We start from the raw sequence: 19529 nt of genomic DNA, 5'->3' as shown, positions 1-19529 counted from the left end.
AAGAAAAAAGAGCCTAGTAAAATAGACATTCCAATGAAACAAGTTGTACAGTATTAAACAATCAAATCCCACTAAGTACTGCATACCGAATAAAACTATATTGTTTTAAATATTAAGAGGGTGTTTGGTAGGAATTTTTATGTGAAAGTGTATTTTTGAATAGTAAATTGATGGGAAATGTGTGGTTGAAAAATAAGAAAAAGTTTTTGATTTACGTGTAATATTATTTTAATAAAGAATGTGTGGTTGAAAAGAAGAGAGAGAAAAATGCATTTTGATAAAAATGGGTGCCAAACAGGGCCTAAGTTTTTGTCCGGGCTTTATTAAAATTATAATACATGTTTCTATTTCTTCTTTCCAACTAGATATTCTGCAATAAAATAAGGAAAATTGCAGTCAAGATACCAAATCTTTCATTTATTAGCAGACTTGATCCAAACTTTTTATTTGTGCTGTCAAAGGTATCAAACCTTTAAAAAATTCGCAAATCAATCCAAAATGACGGTTTCCGTCTATTTGACCACCAAAATCGTTAGTTGACCCCATAAATGAAAATTTTAAATATTTTTCCCAAATAAAACGAGGACAATTTGGGGCATTACACATTTTTCCTTCAAAATAAAAAAATAAAACTCCCTTTCCTTTTTCCCCAACCCCCTTACCCCAAAATCAAAATCAAAACCACCTAATTGCCCGCCGCCACCACTAGCAACACCACTTTAACCCCTAGCCGCCAACATTGCCTCCACATTGTGGCTGCTACCAACTCCCAACTTGTATGAAAGATAATCTCCACCACATTACAGGAAGGGTATCCCACCGAAAGCTCAGCGAGGGCAATGAAAAACGTATCTGTAACATGCGACGGCTGTGGAGACGATGGTGTGTGTTTTGTTTGTGGGATGGTGTGCATCGGGTTTGGATTTTCTTGAAACGGATTTTTTTGGATTTTGTGACTGTATCTTTGGTGGCGGAGTTTGTGGAACTGCCAGAGGTCGTTAACCGGTGGTGGTGGTGGTGGTGGTGAATTTTGGAGTTGTTATGGTGGTTGTTACAGTGGAGGTGGTGATTCTCAACGACGTTGTCTAATGCTTTTGGTGGTCAAACAAACGGAAACCATCATTTTGGACTGGACCTGCAAATTTTTTAAAAGTTTGATACCTTCGTTGGTACAAATAAAAAGTTGGGGTGAAGTCTGCTAATAAACGAAAGGTTGGTACCTTGGCTGTAATTTTTTCATAAAATAATATTACACGTAAACTCAAAATTTCCATCTTTCTTAATCGCTCATTCTTAAAAAAATTACTATTCCAAAACATATTTTTTCTCTAAAACTCGTTAAAATGGAGGCCGAAAATTAGAAACGATAGGTCCTTTGTTTCTCAAAATAACTTCTTGTACAATACTTTCTTTCAATTTTTAACTTTTTCGATTGCGCGAACACATATCTTTAAACGACACTTGTCCCATAGTGGTGGAACAACGATGTTGATCTGGCCTACGTGGGAGGGTCGTAGAGGTAGATAGCTAAAGCCTAGAGAGCTTAGGTGTCCTCCTATACATGGTTGCTTTCCAAGATAGAAGACCCTCATCATCTCCTCTCTTGCTTCACACGCTAAAATGACTTCTTCTCTACTTAAAAAGAAGCTCACCGTCGGTAATACTCACAATTATACACACACACACGTATATACACGAATTATTTATCTCCATTTCTTGCGGTCCTCAAATGTAAGCCAAAAACAGTTTTTATCTAAATTTCAATACGTGCATAATTTTCATAACTGAATAGTAACAATACTTGAATATTGTAATTCGAGTTCATATTGCAATAGCTATATTTAATTACTAGGTCGAACATAGTGTAAGTTCAAATTTAATTTTTATTTGAATTTATAAAACATTTCAATCCATTCTCGATATTCTACGTAATCAATGAGTCCTCCTTTGCTTTTTATGCTTCCCTACAACCCAAATTAAATGCAATCCATATACTGTAAGATCATTTGTATCGTATTTAATTAAAAGGAAATGTTATAATAATTAAAATCATAGATTCATACTGCCTGAGAAATTATTCATATTCCATGCATGCATTCATTAAAGTCTTATTAAATTTTCCTTTTGAAAATGATAGATTAGTTTCAGAGATTCATAAAACTTGTGAAATGATTAGATAGCAGGGTTCTTAGTTAATGATCAAGAATAATTGTCCAAACTTTTTTAGTATTTTTATTAAATAATATTAGACATTGTTCACGGAGTATGATACACATGCATATTTGGATCGAGTTCATGATATCATTATCAGTTATTTATTTTTATGAATTAGTTAAGGCAGGATGACAATCACAAGACAGATCGATAGACAATGGAAGCGATTGAATGATTTTTAAAAGTGAAATATTTGTCTGAACTTTATATTTAAATATTTGAAAATTAATTAATATGTAATAAAATGCATGCATTTTTGCCTGTTAACAAGTTTCTTTTAAATTGCGGCGGCTCTGATATTCTCTCTTAAAGATCACGCCTTTTATTCGACCATGTCCCCACGACAGCATCATGTGGGCTAGTTGATGGAGAGAAAAGAACGACCCGGACCCATATGGAATTAACTAGTACATTAAATCAGACACGGATAAGTTGGGGTATATGGACGAAGTTGTTGGGTTTTAATTGTGTATTAAAGTTTATCTTAAGGCTAATCTCATTTAAAGTGATCTAATAATAAAGAATGAAAAATGAGAAAATTACACCCCATCCTACCTTTAAAGATCTGTGTTCTAAAATCAGACGGGGAGTTTCATATTTCACTAACCAGATATTTCATTTTCAAATATTAAATATATAATTTTCATTCCAAATCCTAACAATTTCCCCCTCCTTTCTCTCTACATCTCACTCTCACCCCGTCTCTCTTCACAGGAGCCGCCAACACTGTCCATCGTCACCAGCTAAGCACCACCTACCGTTGCAGAAAGGCATTGCGTTGCCGTTCACAACGCCTCGACACCGATCCTTCGATTTGCGTTGGGTTCGGGCACACTAATGGTGTTGGTGCAGGTTTGTGGATTCTTGACGTTGCCGTTCATAGCACTGCGAGTTTGTTGCGATTTTTGATGTGGTGGTTGTGCAGGCAGTGATAGTGAGCTGTGGTGGTGGCGGCGGTAGGTTTGTGGATTCTTTGGTGAGGGTGGTGGTTGGGTGTGGTGTAATTTGAGATAGAGGAGAAGGTTGTGGTGGTGGTATGTTGTGGGTTGTGCAATGTGCGATGGTGGTGTGTTGTGGGCATGGCGATGGTGTAGCGAGTATGGTGGTGAGGTGATAGTGGTTCTGGCATCCGCGATGCTCATGGTGGTGGTCGTTGTGGCGAAGGATTGTGGTCGCTGTAGTGACTGATGGTGGTCGTTGCAGCGACGGTGGTGGTTACTTCGGTGGCGACAGTGCTCTGTTGTGGTGATGAATTTGTTGGTAAGTTGTGTTGTTGACAAGTTGTCATGAAGTGGTGGTGGCTCTTTTGTGGTGGTGATGGTGATGGTTGTGTGTGGTATCAAATGGGGTTGGATGCTTGTGACCAATTATTTGGTTGATTATAACCAATAATTGGTTAATTTGTAATATATGACATATGACCTAAAAGTTTTGACCGTGACTCACAATTGATTAATTTTTGACCAAAAAATTAATTGTGATCAATTAATCTAATAGTTTGCAGCGAATAAATGAGTTGTGACCTATAAAAGTTTTGATTTTATGATTGGTGAATACTATGTGATCGATAATTTAATAATTTATGACTGTATAATAAGTTGTGACTTATAATATTTGTGATTTGAGACAAATAAATAAATCGCGACTTATAAATTTTTTGATTTGTGACCGATGAACAAACTGTGACCAACTGTGGCTGTAAAATAATTTGTAGCATAAAATTCCTGATTTGTGACAAAAAAATAACAAGTGATTAACTAAATTGTAAATTTGTAACAAAATTGTACAGATCTGTGACCTAAATATATGTAATTAATAAAATTAATCAATTAATTAATTATTTAATAAATTTTAATAAAAAATTAATTTTTGAACTTTGAAACTTGTTTTTTTGATTTTGAAATGTGTGATACTTGAATTCTTACTTATGAATTTTTCCAATAAAAAATTAAAGTTATTGGGCTTTGGGTATTTAAATATGGTATGAATCTAAATATGTGTGGAGACTAGATTTCTTTGGATTGTATTTAATGATATATAGAAAGATATATATAGGGTTATGACTCCCAAATTGTAAATAACTTCTCATTCTTTATGTCATCTTATTAACACAAAAATATCAAAAGAAAGCGTATCGAAGAAGAGGATTCAAAACCTACAGTCAAGAATACCTAATTCAAGATCCAGAATCATGATCCAATAATAAATAATCATTTCCGATGGAACAATGTATATTCCGCACTTTATAATTATCTTGGTGATTTGACATGAAAGATTTTGGCAAAGAGTTCTAAGTTCTTAAGATTCATAAGTTTCATGATTGAAATTTTTTTTTTTTTTTTTTTTTTTTTTTTTTTTTTTTTTTTTTTTTTTTTTTTTTTTTTTTTTTTTTTAAATTTTTTTTTGTTTTTTTTTTTTTTTTTTTTTTTTTTTTTTTTTTGATTTTACAGTTCGCATTTGCACAACACCTTTTTCCAATACTATAAGGTTTAAACTTTCGAAGAACATAACTAATATCATATCAAAGTAGATAAGAATCTTGATTTTTTTCAACTCTTTTCATCATACATTTATTAATATTTACATGTTAGACATTTGATGGTAAAATGAATCGAGATGATCCATGTGAAGGCACCCTAGAGATATAAACATAAATGAATAAATATCGCGCATATGCATGTTCAAATAAATATATGTGTCAAATCTCTAATAACGTAAGTTTTTAAATGAGACATTACAATAAACTAGTTAGAGTAGAGTCTCGATTGCATCATACAAAAATTATACATGCTGATAAAAAAAAGAAAAAAAGGAAAATTGATCTATGTGTGGAAGCAGTGGTGGAGCCATTGGGGATGTGGTTTTAAAATCGAGTCAAGAGAGCTAGGATTCTCATGGCACGACTCTCCAAATGGAGCAACCTGGGCTATCTTAGGCCAACTCTCGTCTGATTGGGACCAAACTAGAGTCAAGTTGAATTGTTTCTTAGTATCTAGTTGATACGACGTCGAATACTTATACATTGTTGGTTATTTTTTTGGTGTTCAAGGGAAAAATATTTTCCAGTTACGTTCATTTTTTGGGAAGAATGAGTTTTTGAATAATAATTTTTTGGAGAATGTGTGATCCAAAATGAGTATGTGAAAAAAAGAATTTTGAAAGAATTATTACCAAACAGGGATAAAATGAGATATGTGTAGGGTAATTGCCTCAAAAGTCAAAAATTGGAGGACTTTTATTACAAATAATAAAAGGTAGTTGTTGTATGGAAAACTTCTAATTAAAGTTGAGAGCAGAATCTTTGCAAAATTTGGTCTTCAATTTACAGTCGATTTTGGAGTCTTGTACATAAAGGAATTCTTGTTGAGTTAAAGAAGTCTTGTTTGAGTTTAAATTAAACTCTTCTACTTGGTTATTGATCCTATAAATAGTGGATGCATTTCATTATGTTGGATATGGCCAGAGAGTTGATTGGAGAGGAAAATATTGTGAGCCTAAAATATTAAGACTTTTCGTACATTGGGTAGAAAAGTAGGTGTGACAAAGTTCGAGTTTTTTCTTTGTAATACTTGGGAATTGGGTTGGTGAGTGAAATTCTATATAATTTTAACAAATTTTCATATTTTGAAAAGTTTTGACAGTCCATTTAATTTATGTATCATATTTTTTATTTTTCTTATTTACTAATATTTTTCTGAAAAACAAAAGATCCTACAGGTAAATAGAAATAAAGGGAATTGACATAAAATTCTCAACAAGTGGTAGTAGAGCGTTAGGTGGTTCGGAGTATTGGAGCAACAGAAAAATATGTTTTCGTTGAAATATAACGTGAAAAAATTTGACGGGAGAATTAATTTTGACTTGTGGCAAGTATAAGTTAGAGATTTATTGATTCAAGTTAGACTCCACAAAGCTTTGAAAGGAAAACCAACCAAGAGTTCTGGCAAGGAAGCTGAATCCAGTATGAGTGGCGAGGATTGGGAAAAATTGAATTTGAGGGCCTCAAGCATGATACGACTCTGTTTGACTAGCAACGTTCTTGCAAATATTCATGGAATTTCTGCAGCGAATGAATTATGGGAGAAGCTAGAAGAACTATATCAAACGAAGAGCCTATCAAATCGGTGGTTATCGATCCTACAACCAATCTTGATGTATGGGGAGTTTCATAGAAGTGACAAGCAACTTGATCTCAGAAGAAAGAAGATTAGGGGGATAGAATACTCCATCTGACAATGCAGTGCTTGTGATTGAAAAGGGAAAGAAGGACAACTCCATGAGGAAGAAAGTAACTTGTTGGAATGTGGTCAGACTGGCCACGAGAAGAGAAATTGTTCAAAAGGTGGAGCAGGGTCGGCTAACTGCTTGGGATCGAACAATGCGTCTCTCCTGGTAGAGAAGGACACATATATGGTGTTGTATAGTAAGATGAGAACATCCTCATGGCATGTTGCCAGTTGCCATGATAGATGATGTGTTCTTATTGGTGCGGGTCAGTATATCTGCATATAGCATTGACTGACTTGATGCAAGGTGCATAGGTATGTGGTTGTGTTGTGATGTCGATGGCTGATGAGCTCTCTGGGAAAGTCGGTGGGAGAGTTGCACCATAACTATCAACAGGGTTGTTTCGACATGTAGCCGATGAAATGCTTGGAGATCACGGATAATTCTGAGTGGTTATACTTATATGGTGGAGTATGGGACCTCTAAAGTGTTTCAAAGATTTACCTTTTTTTTTTTTTTTTCAAGTATTGTGATTAAAAGTTGTAGAAGAGATGACAAGATTTTCACTTGTTTTTGACAATGTGGAGATTGTTGGGTAATTACCTCAAAAGTCAAAAGTTGGAGGACTTCTATTACAAATAATAAAAGGTAGTTATTGTATGACTTCTAATTAAAGTTGAGAGCAGAATCCTTACAGAATTTGGTCTCCAATTCACAGTCGATTTTGGAGTCTTGCACATGAAAGAATCTTTGTTTAGTTAATGGAGTCTTATTTGAGTATAAATTGAACTTTTCTACTTGGTTATTGATCCTATAAATAGTGGATATATTTCATTATTTTGGGTGTGGCTAGATAGTTTATCTGAGAGGAAAAATATTGCGAGTATAGCATTTTGAGACTTTTTGTACCTTGGGTAGAAAAGTAGGTGTGGTAAAGTTCGAGTTTATTTTTTTCTTTGTAATACTTGGGGGATTGGTTTGTGAGTGAAATTCCCAACACTGGTATCAGAGCTCGGTTTATTAACATGATTTCGACCCAACAGTCATGGATATATGAGTTTGTGTGAGGGGGAGACGAGTTTGGTCTCCCGCAAGGTCAGATGTGTGAGGGGAGATGTGTTTGGTCTCCCGCAAAACCCAATGTGTGAGGGAGAGATTGTTGAAATCGTTCCACATCAGTTGTGGATAGAGTTGGTATTCAGTTTATAAGTGTGAAAGAAAGTCTCACCTCTTGAGTTAACTTTTGTGTTAAGAGAGATCCAATACCACCCAACAATATGGTGATGCAAATGGCGGAAACAGGGCGGTAAGTGGTGGCTGCGAGCCTGTTGCAGAGTGGAGAATTGTTTTTATATTTTTATTCCTGGTGGAATATTCTTCGAGATATAAGAATTATTCATTTAAGTTCACATTAAGAAGTTCAAAAATGTAATAATCATATAAAAGATCGACATCAACTTTAATTATATTTTGAGAGGAGCTTTTACTACAAGATAACGTGTTTACGCGTTTTTAACAGGTTAAATTATGTGTATTATGATTTTAGAGGAGCTTTTCCTACAAGATAATCCCTTGTCTTGTCACCTATGAAGAATGAAACTGGGACAATTTTTCAAAATATGGTTACCCCATATATACAGGGATATTGTCCTTATGTTTTTTGGACCAGACTTGAATTTTTAAATTGTTGTGACTGTTTTCTCATACAAGGAACTAAATAAAAAAATATGATGAATTATTTTACTTGCAATAACACAAAAACACCACTCATTTTTAATTTTAATGGCATATAGACACGTGCGGAAAAAAAAATTAGTCGATTACAGTGGTTGTATTTGGGCGAGGTCGGGTTGTTGGGCTCCTGCTTGGTTTCGATGGTAGAATGGGTAGTTTTCTTCGGGGTGGTGTTGATGGTGATGGTGGTGATATTCTACTATTTTCATAATTTTCGGAAGCGATGACATTGACAAATTTCTCGTCAGTGAATTTTTTGTTCCAGTAACTTTCAAAAATGTTTTTTTATTCTTTTTTAGGGTTTTTGACCAGTGGTGATTGATGGTGATGGTGAGTGTCAATGGCATTGGCAACGGCAATGATCACTTAGTGTTACAATTGGCGATGGTGATGCCATTGTTGTAAGTTGTGTAATACATTGTATTACAAGTGGTGGTGACGGTGATACTGATGACATTAGGAGTCGTAGATTTATGTCCATAAAAAATTGAAAAATGCTCGTTGTACATCATCATTTACATATTTTTTTATGGATTGATAAAGTATCGAAAACAAAGTGAAGGAGGTAGGTTTTTTTTTTTAGTTGATGAGATTTTGACATAATCAAATCTCGTCACATTATCTGTGTTTAAAGTAATCTATAAGTTTTGATGTACATGTAACACAATCATAAAAAATTGTCACGTGTTATAGATCTTTAAAAAAAAAGTACAACATTTTTGCCACAAAATCCCCGATTTCCCCCACAAGTAACACGTATTTCTACACGTGTGCATACATATATACGCATTTTTAATCAATATGTATATATGTGCATAGTACATATACTACTTAACTAAAAAGAGAATCGTAGTAAGTTGATAATCAATGCAAAAGCAGTTTACATACACATTAATTATAGAACTCGAGGCTTTTTCATGAATGAAGAATCCCAACTATCTTTTCCATGTATATTTTTGTCAATAAAGGAACTTTATCCGTGTAATCGGAACTTTTCAGTAACGATATAACGAAGAAAAGTAGTTGATTATAAAGCAAAATAACTTTCCCATTTTGTCAAAAAGTGTGCAGTGTGTATGGGGCTTCTATATCTTGTTCATCAAGAAAATCTGACTTGTGTATGAAACCTATATGTAGAGAGCGAGGGAGAGGGCAGGGTGGGGTGGCGTGGGGTGGGGTGAGGGTTAATTTAGCAATTCCTCTTGTATAGAGTAGCATCTGTTTGGTCTATCTTTCATTTTATTTTTTTATTTTTTGTCATTATTCAATAGAAAACTGCCAAGTGTTATCTGTATTAATTCTGACAACACCTTTTTATGTACATATAGCAGCTCTCGGCTTAGTAACGACGTAAACGGGTTCAAGAAATAGCAATGAAATTCCCAAAACCATATATTTTGAGCAAATGAGTCCTCAACCTTGTACAATTGTGAAGAGCTAAGCAATCTACTAGTATTAATTTGTATTTATTTTAATCGTGATTAATTTGGACCATTTGCATTCAGACGGAGTACTTCTGCCATATCAATGAAAAATTGAAACTTGAGTGTACAAATTTAAATATTAAGGACCTATTTGCACAGAATGTAAAAGCTAATTTTTCCTTCAGAAATAATTAGAGACAATTAGATGAGATATTGAAAGCAACTTTACTTGTCAACTTCGACGGCGAATCTTTGGATGCTGAATTAATTAATAAAGTATGTTAATGTGATTGAAGCTATTCTAACCTAGAGGGACCACACCATGTCCACATGGGCCCACCTGAAATTCCGTTGCTGCTGACCTGTCAAAATTTAGGCAAGCGTGGACCACTTAGGTGAGATTTTTTTTTTCTTCTAATCATATGAATTGGATTAGAACAATAGCATTACTTATATGTTAATGATCATGAATTATTAGTCGATCAGAGCAAATTTAGGTAATTAACACTTCTAACAAGAGTCAACCACATTCGAATGATCTCGATGAGTGCGTAAATTGAGCAAGACGATCAACCCGATCCAAGTTGAACGTTCGATTGTAATTGAGTGAAAAATTGACCCTTGATAATAGTAAATTCGACTAGCTCAAACAATCTTGATTCGGTCATATTGGACCATTCGAATAGCTCAAACTCGACTCCAAACACATATAAACTAAAATCATTGAAACAATAGCATGTAAAGATTTCTCGAGCTAATGTTTTCAGGGTACGAGTCTAGGTGATTTTAGACAATAAATCAGGAACATACGTCTACTTAGACCACTAATGATAGATAGTGTTACTCAGTTTACGTGATTGGCACGAGGTCGTGGCATGTTGTTGGGGTTTAAATACGATGGACCTATCTGCATAGTTTTGAATAGTTAGGCATATCTATTAGAATAATCATATTACATATACACTCTCATTCGCATTTTAGTTGATACTCTTTCACATGGATCCATCAAAGCTATTTTTGTCCAAGATTTTCTCTCTCAAATTTTAAAGGTGAATATTGGCACACGTTGTCAAATTTGATTTGATGAGCATTTTCTTTTCCTAAATCAAATATTATTAATTGTGTGAATTCTATATGCTATAAGTAATTATTTTCAGTTATTTGTTTAGTTTTTATACAATTGTATATTGTTTTGATTTAATACTCTTTTTTGGAGCAAAAAAACTGCTAATTTGATTTATTGCTTTTGAGATTTATCACTGAAAGCTATAAATGAAAATATTTTAAGATCAATTGCTATGCATTATTTGTAACATATATATTAATGATTATGAATTTTAAGCTAAGGTAGTCTATTAATACTTGTAACGAATGAAGTCAACCTCCTAGCATGGTAGAGTTTGACAATGAGCACTTGGTAAAATTGAATTTGATCTAGTTTAAACAACCGTAATTTGGTCGAGTTGGACAATTGGAATGGCTAGAGCTTTAGGTCTTGGTATAAATATACTCAAATCTCTAGTCAAACGATCTTGATTAGGGTTAAATTGAATATTTTTGTAGTTTTCCAATTCAATTTTCTACTTAAAATCACTCTAGGAGGTCAAGTTTCGAAAATAGAAATAAAGGAGACATAATCGGTTTAGTGCCGTCACATTCGGCTCCTAGTCATCCTTGTCGATCCAATTATGTAGTTGCAAGATCAAAATCAACTCTTGTAAAATTTCTTTTCAAATAAATCTAATTCTATTGTTTCACAAATTCTTGAATCTCATCAATTCAAGAGACAGAGCCAAAATGATATAATTATTAATGACATATAATGTAGGTCCCGTTATCCCAATCTAAGCCCTTAACTTATGGAAGTGAATAATCTACATAGACATTTATTGAATAAGATTAATATAAAGCCGTCACTCTTTCACCAACTTCACACGCACCGAACAGGGAAATTAAACCCTAACCCTAATTTTTTCAACAATAATTGTGTGTTTCTTCTTAGATAGAAATTGGGATAGGCTGGAATATTTTATTTTCAAAGAATAATTATCACGTCAGGTGATTATGACGTGTAATATGAATGATGTGACACATTTTTTGCATAGTACACAAAGGTTCTTAATGATATAGTTACTTTAATTCATTGGATAATCGTTATTCTTATATTATTAAGGGCCTGTTTGGTATTAATTTTAAGATGATTAAAATTAAATTTTTGGCCATTATTTTACCATTCTAGCCGTCATTTTTGAATTCTTCTTTCATAGATATGACTCACTTTATCTCTAACATTTAAAAAATCAATTCTCAAAATCATTACCAAACACTCTCTATTTAATTCATTGGTGAGATTAAAATTGGATTTTTGACAGATTTTGATAAAAATTGACGAAATGTGAGATTGAAAAGTTTTGACCCCATAAAATATGTGATTAAAATTAATTGTTGGCTTTAACTTAGATTAAAATCTAAATTTTAACTTCTACCAAATACGGGCTAAATGAGTTAATNTATTAGGTATCTCATTATTAGTTATGTTTGACAATGCGAGTTACCCTATCTTTCATTTCTGAATAAAGGGTATTGGGGCGAGGTGAGCCAATATTTCGATTTATAAAGAATAAATGAAGAGGCACGTCTACCTGCAATATTGTGAGTAAATTATTATTGTTGTGAATTGATCCCAAAATAATGACTATAATGAAATAAATAAGAACAAAATAAAAATACCAAGATTTACTTAGAAACTCAAGACGGGAAAAAAACAAGCAAGGATAAAAAATTCACTATAATCAATAGTAATTATATTTATAACAAGATCTCAATACTCTTAATTAAGATCTAAAACTCTTAAAATATTGTATGAATGTTATGTTGATAATACAAGTTGTAACCTATATATATAAACTTACAAGTTGTAACCTACATATATAAACTAAGTTATAGATGAATAGGAGTTCAAAATGCGTTACATCGTAAAATCTGGAAAACCTGTTGCTCGAGCGACGGGCGGGCAATAGGCTATCAACAGCCCCGCCACTTAAGCGTCGAGTGGGCAAAAAGTATGGTTGTAAGCTAAAATTGCTAAATTGAAAAATTGAACCAAAATCACCTGTTAGAAACCGTCGGCAGGGGCGGACCCACATGGGGTCAGATGACCCCACAAAAATTTGGGATTTTTTTTCTTTTTTTTTAAGAAAATGGTTGTTTTAACCCGTTTTCGACCCACTTTAATACATACCAAATGAAATCGAAATATTGCATTCTTAATATCATTTCTAAGTGTTTATGACCTAATTTTTCGCTTTTTAATGGTATACGAAATGATCAACCATAGCAAAATTTATGATTTATCAAAGTAGGCCGTTCCAAATTAGTATTTCGAAAATTTTGATAATATGCTAACTTTTAAAATTTGCCAATGATCATATACTATCCAAATCTATAAATCGCTTGCATCATCTAGAAGTTCGTTATAAAAACTACATTGTAGTTATATCGAATGGTTAAAACAGATATTGAAAATAATTAAATATGCGTCAAACGTACGTATTAAAAGAGGCGTTTAACTTGTCTTTTTAAAAAAAATCTATTATTTCATTAACGTTTATTATTTTTTCACAATAAATTTTCCAATATAATTGACATCATTTTATGAGAAAATTTTACATTAAATATGATGTCAAAAATTCTAAAATACCTCGTGGTCATTCATGTGGATACTGCAGCACGACTCTAATTTTTTACCCCACAACCCAAAACGGCTAGGTCCGCCCCTGACCGTCGCTTTGTTGCCACGTGGACCCGGTCAACAAAATGATTTTGACCCAAACCAAACCAGTTAAAGTTGTTTGGTTTAGGTTTGAGAATTTTAATTGCGGTTTAAAACCAAATCGAACCGGTGAAAAAATATATAAAAATAAAAAAAATGAAAAAATGAATTTTTTTGAAAATTCATCCAAATATTTAAAATTCAATAGTTTTGTCATTTGTGTATATTTTTGTTAATTTCTAATTTTCTAATACAGATATATTATTATTATTATTATTATTATTATTATTATTATTATTATTATTATTATTATTATTATCCAATAATCATAATTTATATCTAATAATCTCAAGACTAACATAATCTATCAAAAACCCTTTTCCTCTTTAGAATTTAGACGAACTCCAGCCGACATTTAACACAGTTTTAAGCCACTGGCAACACATATTTCTTTTTCAGATTTTTCACGCCTCTTCAAAGTTAAATTGAAATCCATTATACCAAATCGGAGACAAAAGAGATTTTAGGCATTCAGTGATAATATTTGCTACAAATAAAGTTTTAGATCAATAATTTTTTTGGAGCAAACTAAGGCAAGAATTTGAAATTAAATGTGTTTCGTAACATCATACAAACGTAAATTTGTGTAATTGTTATGTTTAGATATTATAAACAATTGTTTTATTATTGTGGTTAGTTATTTTCTTTGTTTAATCAGTATCATTTTTTAAGATATGATGATCATGAGGTCCTGTTGGATATCATTATATTTTTTGGCCTTATATCTAGTTTAGTAGACTTGTATTGTAATGTTATTGTATCGTCGCCTAAAAAATGTGAACAAAAATGAAAAAATCTATATTTTAGTTTATTGTGATTCACTTTGATTTAGTTTGTATTTAAATTTATAGTAGATATATTTAGCTATGTTTGAGCCATATTTTTCATATCATCATAATGAGAAAATTGACCGTTGGAAAGGAAGTTGGATCCCTCACATAAAACAGCAGGTCAACAAAGGCGGCTGAACTTGTGGGATAAGGGTCCAAATTTTCATTTTTTTATCCCAAAAATTTGGTTTAAACAAGGGTTTAGTTTGGTTTAGATTTATTACTAGTAAAATATAAATATATATTGAATTCAATGAATTAGTGACATAAAAGTAGACGGGCAAAAAAATATATGGGGAAACCGACGGTTTAAAACCGAATCAAACCGTTAGGTTTAGGTTTGAGTTTTTTTTATTTTTTTTCTTTAAACCGTTCAAAATGGTTGGTTTAAGTTTGGATTTTTCTCAAACCGGTTTAAACGGTTTGATTTGAAAATTTATCAAAAATCGGTAAAATCGAACCGCTTACACCCCTAACGAAAAGTCTATGTTGAAAATTTGTTGGTGCTGCTCGAACGGCCATAGAGGTAGGCTAACGAAAATGTGATGACTTTTTTTTTTTCGATTCATAATTTTGATTTATTCAAGACCACTTCAACTAAAACTCTAATACCCACTAGAATTTAGGTCAAACTACAACAAATTTTCACATTGAACCAAATTCAAATACAAGAAATTTCAAAAACACATCTCCAAAGTAAATACTACTCATCTTCTTCCAAAATAAGCCCCAATGGACTAAATCAATGACAAACACAAATTAAGTTCAAGCAATGTTCAAACTTAGCAATAAGAAGTGGTTTTGTCATCATATCAACATGATTTTCTTTAGTATCAACCTGACTACAATATCACCACGAGCATCAACATGCTCAATCCTCTCATGGAACATTTGATCCTTAGTCAGAAAAATAGCACTCCGACTATTACAAATAAACTGTAAAAATTTGAATGTCTTCACTGATTTCACCAATTAATAATCTTAAACACATAGCTTCCTTACATGCTTCTGTAATGACCATGTATTCTGCTTTTATAGCAGTCAAAGTTACTGTATTTTACAAAGTAGCTTTCTAGTTGATAGTACAGCCTCGAATGATAAACATGTACATTGTAAGTGATCTTCTTTTATCAAGAACCCCTGCATAATCTGAATCCACATATCCAATGACTCCATTTATATTTTTACCAAAATGCAAATAAGTATTAATAGAGCCCCTTAAGTATCTAAATATCCATTGCACTGCTTTACAGTGTTCCTTGTCAGGAGTTGCCATGTACCTACTAAATGCACTAATTGTATGTGCCAAATATGATCTTGTACAAATCATAGTATACATCAGCGAACCATTGCATTAGAATAAGGAACCCGAGACATATAATCAATATTTTCATCTGATTGAGGATACAATTCAGATGATAAGTTAAAATGGGCAGTCAAGTGAGTACTGATAGCCTTAGCATTGAACCTTTGAAGCACCTTCTCAAGTACAATATGCTAGCCTTTCTATCCCTCAAAAATTTCGTACCAAGAATTTTCTTTGCTGCAACTAAATCTTTTATCTCAAACTCCTTACTAAGTTGAGATTTTACCTTCCTCGCCTCTACTTTATCCTTGGCTACAATGAACATGTTATCAATATATAAAAACAAATATGTGATCGATCCACCATCTTCTTTTCTGAAGTACACACAACTGTCATAATTATTTTTGCTAAAACTATGAGTAGTCATGAATGAATTGAACATTTTATACCACTGCCTCAGTGACTGCTTTAGTTTATATAGGACTTCTTAAATAAGCACACATAGTTTTCCTTTTCAGAAACTATGAAACCCTCTCGTTGTTACATGTAAATGTTCTCCTCAAGTTCTTCATGCAAAAATGTTGTCTTGATATCCATCTGCTTAAGTTCCAAGTTATTCTTTGCCACTATTCCAAGTGAAGTTCGAATTGAACTATGCTTTACAACCGATGAAAATACATCTGTGAAGTCAACACCTAAAATTTGACTATAGCCCTTTCCTACCAATCTGGCCTAGTATCTTCAATCCCCGATGCCCATTCTTTCCTTTTGAATGTCCATTTGCATTGAACATCCTTTTTATCCTTAGATAGTTTTACCAAGTCCCAACTACAATTTTTATTCAATGTTCCATCTCCTCTTGCATAGTAATCAACCATTTACTAGAATCACTGCAATTGATTACCTCTAAATATCTAGTAGACTCCTCAGTGAAATCAATTTCTTCAGCCACATTTAAAGCATACGTTACCAAGTCTGCTTCTTCATACTTCTGTGGAGATTTAATCTATTTGTAAGGTTGATCCTTAGCAATTGAATACTGTAGTGTTGCTGGTGGTGTAGACAGAGTATTACTGTTTATCAATTCTGAACTAGACTGTTTTGTAGTAGATTATTCTAAAACCTCTGATTATTCTCTTTGACTAATTTTCAACTCCACTTGAGTTGAATGATTCAGTTCCTTATTTTTATCAGAATCCTCACGAGGTAAATCATGAACCATTTCAAGTTTATCAAATATTGCGTCTCTACTAACCAACACATTTCTTATCAGAATAAAGTTGAGGCAACAGCTATAACCCAAAAAGTTTTAGGCAACTCAGAATTTGAAAGCATATGGCAATTTTTCCATCAAAATTCTATTCATCCGTTCTACCATACCATTCTGTCGAGGAGTTTCGGACACTGTTAAGTGTCTCAAGATGCCTTTTGTCTTGCAGAAGCTATGTAATTAATTTGAACAAAATTTCAACCCATTATCAATGCATAGACATTTAACCTGCTTTTCAGTCTACTTTTCTATCATTGTTTTCCATTCCATGAATGTCCCAAACACATCATTCTTCTGTTTCAAGAAGAATACCCACACTTTTTCTGGAGAAATAATCAATCACTATTAACAAATAATAAGCACCTCTTCTTGAAGGTACCTTGGCCGATCCTCAAAGATCTAAATGAATATATTCAAGCATTCCTTTCGTGTTGTATCTTCTTGTGGTGAATCTGACTCTTTTTTGTTTTCTAAAGACACAATGCTTACAAAACTTTATCTTATTGGTCTTTTTCCTATCAAGAAGTCCCCTCTTACTCAATTCTACCATACCATTCTCAATCATATGCCCAGGTCGTATATGCCAAAGTTTAGTGACTTCCTCATTAGTCAAAGAAGAAGTAGAGATTACTATATCTCCTGTAACTATGGAACCCTGGAAAATGTACAATTGTGTAAAGCGTTTTTATCCCTTAATGACAACAAGAGCGCCCTAACTCACCTTCAAAATTCCTCTTTTACCAATGTATTTATGACCCTTTGAGTCAAGTAGACTCAAAGTTATGAGATTTCGCTTCAGTTTTGAAAGTGCTTGATGTCTATAAGTATTTCGATAATATCATCAAACATTCTGATTTTGATTGTACCAATTCTGACAATTTTGCAAGGCACGTTGTTTCCCATAATCTCTGTACCTTTCCAAACTCCTTTATATGTTATAAACCAGTCTCTGATGGGACACATAGAACGTACAAGAAACTCTCATTCACTTTACCCATCTTCTACAACATCAGCCTCCGTCGTGTTAACATGTTGCTTTCCTCTTAGCATCAGCAACCTTATTTCCGTTTTTCAAAGAATAGCGATCAGCTCTGATGTCCCTTCTTCTTACAGTAATGACATACTTTTCCTGCATATCTGGATTTTGATCTATCCCTTATATTCCTACCAACATTCTTATCTTGATTTCTCCCACGAATAATTAGGTCTTCAGCTTGACTCTCAAATCATCCAACAAGATGGCTCATCTCTTCCTTAGATAGTAAAGCATCATGACATCTTCCTCAATGATAGTATTCCGACTATAGAGAATAGTGTCTTTAAAAGGTACATATGATGGTAGTAGTGAACACAATAATATCAACGCCAAGTCCTTTTCATCATACTTAAATTTCAATGTCTTCAAATTAACCATGATTTCTTTGAATATAGTTAAGTGATCATCTAATGATGCACCTTCGGGTATCCGATGAGAATATAAGCGATGTTTCAAGTGTAGCCTGATAGTCAAGTTTTTTGTCATACAAAGTTGCTCTAACTTTAACTACAATGCAGCGATACCTTTCTCCTTGTAAACATCCTAAAGAATTTGATTTGATAGATGCAGATGAATTTGGGATTGGGTTTTCCAATCCCTACGCTGCTTTTTATCTCACATCCGGGTTGAAAGCATTTTATCAATGCCAAGCAAGACTTCCTCCACATTCATCTGTGCGAAAACTCCTCACATCTTCACTTGCCATAAATTAAATCTTGTATTTCGATCCAATAACGGAACATCATATTTTATCGTTGACATGTAGAATAATCAACCTTGCTCTGATACCACTTGTTTGTAAATTGATCGCAAGATAATGACTATAATGAAATAAGCAAGAACAAATTAAGAACACCAAGATTTATGTAAAAATCTAAGATGGGAAAAACTACGGGTAGAGGAGAAGAAATCCGCTATAATCAATATTAATTGTATTTACAACAAGATAAAAATGCAAAATTCGAAAAACCCTGTAGCTCGAGTGATAGGCAAACGACAACCCCCGGTCGCTCGAGCAACAGGCGAGGAAAAAGTGCCTGCTAAAAATTCATTGGTGCCGCTTGAGCAGCAAGCTAGTGAAAATGCGACGACTTTTCTTCCCGGTTCATATCTTTGATCTCTTTAAGACCACTTCAACTTAAACTTCAATATTCACTAGAATTTAGGTCAGATTACATCAATTATAAATATTGTATAATTTATTTAGTTATTTTCTATTATTATTATTATTCTTGACGATTAGGATTACGCCCTTAATCTACAACGATGTTCATGTTTTGAAGATACTTCTCAAAATTTATGTATGCATCTTTTGCTGTATATAACTATCAACTAGATAAAGAGTTTGGTAAAAAAAAAAAAAAACTTGAAAATGCTAAAAAATAAAGAAATCTTGAGAGCACTAAGCAATTAATCTACAATATATTAAAAGTGTGGATTGAGTAGAAACTTTTAAATACCAATTTCACCTTTATATATATATATATATATATATATATATATATATATATATATATATATATATATATATATATATATATATATATATATATATATATATATATATATATATATATATATATATATATATATATATATATATATATATATATATATATATATATATATATATATATATATATATATATATATATA

Source organism: Olea europaea, chromosome 7, assembly GCF_002742605.1.
Source record: "Olea europaea var. sylvestris chromosome 7, O_europaea_v1, whole genome shotgun sequence".
NCBI lineage: Eukaryota > Viridiplantae > Streptophyta > Magnoliopsida > Lamiales > Oleaceae > Olea > Olea europaea.
The sequence above is the reverse complement of the archived record's forward strand: the minus strand, read 5'-3'. Positions refer to the sequence as shown.